The following is a 4,536-nucleotide window of genomic DNA, read 5'->3' on the forward strand; positions in this document are numbered from 1 at the left end:
TCTAAGAGAGAGTCTGCAAGGCTGACAGGGAGACCCTGAGCTAAAGTCGCCCATGCGAGGAAACCGTTTCCCACAGAATTGAGCTTATTTCATGTACCTGCTGGTGGGAAGTGTGGTCTCTGTGCAAAGGAGGTGGTTAATGCACCACTTTCTGTCACTTAAGTGCCCCCTACAGGAGACCTGAGTGACACATGTTCATGGCTGCCATAACTGGTACACAGGAGACATGCAACCATGAAAAGGTGGAAGTGATAACCCACAAAAAATGGCAATCAGCCTTTCTCACATTTCCAAAGCTCTAAAAATATTTTTAAAATGAGTGCAGAAAGGCCAGGCTGGAATTGAGGCAAGTCTGACCACCAATCTAGAAACACAGTGAGAGAAAAAAAATACAAAGATGTAGTCACCTAATGACAACACAGAAACCTTCCCACAGAAAATGTACTCCTAGGAGGAACAAAGTACAGACTTCTTCATGCTGAGACTTATTTTTCAGGGCACCCCACTGTAAAATAATGTCACCTTCATTCATTCTTCCCTTTTCATAACAGATGTTTCAACATCACCAAGTCCTGGCATCTCAGGTGGGGCCATTGCCGGCATCATGATTGGGGTCCTGGCGGTGGTAGCTCTGACAGCAGCCCTGGTGTACTTTCTGTATATCAGGAAGACTGGAGGGGTATGATGGCCTTTCCTCTTGCCCCATGTTCTCCAAGCTAACCTCTGTGTTTGGGAGGGAAATGGAGACTTCCTGTCTGTCTCTGGCCTTGGATCTGCTCCTCCTCCTTTCTATCCTTTTGCTTCTGAGTACTAATCCCTGAAGCCTCTTCTTCCCTGGTCTTCAAGCTCCCTGTGCCCCATTCTCTCCAGCACACACTTACTGTCATCACCATGTGGCTTAGAGGGGGCAGATCTCATTATGTTCCTTTGTCCCCCAGTCAGGAAACCAAGGTCCAAGAAGGGAAACAAATGAAAATATGAAAAGAGGAGGTGAACGTGAGTTGTATGCTCTGTCACCCACAGGAAGAGAAGGAGAAGAGAGGGACAGGACAGCAAGAGAACCTAAGAAAAAGCATAAACCAAAGGCCTCTTGGGCAATAAATAAAGTGAGAATAAAATAGCATCTACCTGCAAAAGAGAAAGGTGCAGGGTAGAAGCAGGCTCAGAAGCAGTTGATAAAGAAGGGACCTATGTGAATGTCAGGCCAGCAGGAAAGGGGTGCTCACTAGAGGGGATGGCGGATGGTTGGTACATTGAGGAAGAGGCACTAGGAGGAAAGGCAGTACTGACCCTTGTATAGATGAGCACTGATGAGCCCTCACCCAAGGAATTATCTGCTGACAGTGTCCTTCCTACTTCAAGGAGAAAAGATACGATGCTTGGGAATAGCAGTCACAGTCTCTGATATTTATTTAGGGCAAACAAACAGAGCAATCTCACAGAATACAAACCCTCAGCCTCCAACCACAGTAAGTAAAGCCACTGCTCAGTGAGAGCTGGTGTGTTCCACCATGTGCCCTGCCCTAGCAGGGAATCCTAGATTCTCACATACCCAGTACCTTCTGAATTTTTAGAAGGGATCTCCATTTCTCAACCTTAGATTGCAGTAGGCCCTCACACCCTTCTAGCCACAAAAGGTTCCCCTGAGACCCAGTCCTGGGTGAGACTCAGCCATCCAGGCAGGTCTGGGTAAGATGGACATGTTCCCAGGAGCCATTCCCACCTTCCCCCTTCCCCCCTTGCCTCTACTATGAATACAGGCACTCTCCTTTTGCGAGACTTTTGCTGTCTTATGGTGCTGTGGGTATTGTGGGTCTCAATGCCCCTCCTTGCCACTGGTGCCTGGTGCTGAGGAACACATCTGGGCAAAAATCAAGTCCTTGTGAACTGGATAAATCTTCAGAAGTGGACTGAGGCCTCTGTGGCTCTCCTCCTGCCCATCAGTTGGTACTAACACCCTGAGTCTGGACCACACAGGCTCTGAGGGAAACACATTCCTTAAGTGATCATGAGATCCCTCCCCACCCACCTTTCTCAACACCTGCCACTTCCTTCAGCTAGACATCAAACAGCCTAGGAACACCATGGCTGGAAGGCCATTAGTCATCTTTACATTTTCATGGATTGGTGACTCTTCTTTTATTTCCCCAAAACAGGTTCACTCTGACAACTCACCTTACAAGGTAAGCATAGCCAGTGTCACTGGTTCATTTTCTCATGGAAATACCTCTGTGTAAAGTGGGTTACTCCTGATGACACACGTGATCAAGTTTGGGTCTGAGTTCCTCAATGCAGCAATGAACGAAGATGTATTGGTTAACTACGCCCCCGGTCCACCTCGTGCATGAACATAGGCTCTGGAGTTATCCCTCTCCTGTGTTGGAATCCTGGTGTGACTCTTTAGATAGTAGCTCTGTTACAGAATGGACCTATGGGGTGGGGCTCAGATACGGGGTCTCTCTGTCACTGTGGGTTTTCCTAACACTGCCACCAGGTGTCAGGAATTATGGCTCTTAGTGCCAGAGTTTGGTAAAAAGGAACTATTTATTGAAAAGTTATATAGATTTAGAGTAATTGCACAATGTCACCATTAAAAATTTCAAAGTCCCTTGAAACACCCAGAAACACACACAGTCCTTTTCTCCCCCTTTGCCCAGTCAGGCCAGTGAGGGGTACTGTATCTCAGGAAAAAATAGAAGTGTGTAGCTCAGCTAGACTGCCAGTTCCTCCCAGTAATCCATGCTTGGCCGGCAGGCCTCCCATGGTTCCCAGCACCATCAGCTGTGTTGCCACAAAAATGTCCAGTTCTTAACCCAAAACCATGTGGCACCTCCTCATCCCCACCAGCAAGAGTCTTTTCTCACCCTTTTCCTCCCATGAGGTCCCACATTCTTCTGAACTGCTGAGAGCTCTGCATGGCTGCTTCATCTTACTCTCCTGCTTCCTAAGCCATGGAGTTCAAGCGAGCCCCCTCCCTGCCCCCAAAACCCACATGGTTAGACCCTGTATGGCTGCCGCACCTGGGTTTAAATCCCGGCGTGAATCTTCCTCTGCATCCCAATTTCTGACTCTTCCCACAACTGGCTACACCTGCCAGCACTCCTGCATTTTTCAGCCTTTCCTGGCTGCCATAAGTAAGTCTGGGCAGGTGTGGCCCCATGGCATGGAGCCAACCACCACCTAGGTCTTATACAAGCACTGGAAGGGGAGCCACCTCCCAGTTACAACACAGGTCAAAGTTATGCATATCTCCCTAGTTAGACTTGTCGATATGCAAAATAACCATTTTTGCATATCATGTATGAAGCTGGCCAGCTGTTGATATGCAAAATAACTCTCAATGGCCCTGCTCCATGTCTACCATCCCCCAGTCCAACTTGTGGGGGTGGGATATCCTATATTTTTACATTTCCCAGACACCTCAAGCTCTGGACCCCATTTCAAATCCTTTGTTTGGGGGGCCTTGGCTGCACCCCGTTACAGCTCTGTGACCTTGGGCAGGTAACTTAGCTTCATCGATCCTCCGCTTTGTCATCTGTAAAATGGACATGCTGCCTACATAAGAGAGAAGTTGGAGGAATGAAAGGAGATAACAAATGCAAAGCACCCACACGTGCCCAGCATGAGAGGATGGCACTGGGTCATTCTCCCTGCTCCACCTTCAAAGAGTAGCCACTATCCCGACTTCCAAGGCACTACATTAGTTTTGCCAGTTTGTAATGTTACATTGAAAAACTCCTTATATGTGCCTGGTTCCTTTCATTCAGAATGGTTTGTGAGATCCATCCATGTGGTTGTATGCATTTACAGTTGCTCATTCCCATTGCTGTGTCATTGTATTCGTATCAGTGCCATAGTCTGTCTCTTCGAATGACCATTCAAAGGATGCCAGCAAGCAGAAAGAATGGGTGATAAAAGCCATTCTCCACAGCTAGGAGTTTCAGAGTGGTGAGAGCAGGGATGCTCAGTCACACCAGACCAGGCGAGGGCCTTACCTGCAACACTGATTTAATTGACTGCTGCTCATGCCTTTCAGATCCATGAATTTGAAAAATCTTCCCTTGACTTCAACGCCCAAGAATTAAAGAAACCACCTTCAGCCTCCCCATTCCCAACAGCCACAGAAACGATTTCTTCAAAAGTGAAAAAAGAAGTAATACAACCTGCCCTGCTCACTGCACTACTGGCTTATTCCAAGCCTCTCATCCCCATAACCGGGAGATCCCTTTACCCTCAGGGAAAGAGAGAAGTCTCTTTTCCCCATCCTCATTTCACACTCTGAGACAGCTCAAGGCTCCTGGTTACAGCCCCTCCCTTCATTGTCTACATATGAAAAGGCACATCCAGGTTCTATAACAAGCCCAACCTACCTTGTCATTGAAATTTGGCTCTTTAACATGTACTACAATCAACAAAGCCTAAGATGGTTCTTTCAAAAGTGAGCATCTCGGGCTGGGAACCAAAGTGTCCCAGGTTCGATTCCCAGCCAGGGTACATTCCTGGGTTGCAGGCCATAACCCCCAGCAATTGCACATT

The 4,536-nt window shown here is 47.7% G+C and overlaps 1 long non-coding RNA gene across 1 annotated transcript; it reads left to right on the forward strand.

Annotated features, from left to right (window-relative positions):
- The first annotated feature begins 1,002 nt into the window (after nucleotides 1-1,002).
- On the forward strand, nucleotides 1,003-4,240 carry LOC118497675. Its single transcript, XR_004900197.1, has 2 exons — nucleotides 1,003-2,183; nucleotides 4,037-4,240. It is a non-coding gene; the product is annotated as an uncharacterized LOC118497675 (long non-coding RNA).
- The last annotated feature ends 296 nt before the right edge of the window (nucleotides 4,241-4,536 follow it).

This window comes from Phyllostomus discolor, chromosome 12, assembly GCF_004126475.2.
Source record: "Phyllostomus discolor isolate MPI-MPIP mPhyDis1 chromosome 12, mPhyDis1.pri.v3, whole genome shotgun sequence".
NCBI classification, from domain to species: domain Eukaryota; kingdom Metazoa; phylum Chordata; class Mammalia; order Chiroptera; family Phyllostomidae; genus Phyllostomus; species Phyllostomus discolor.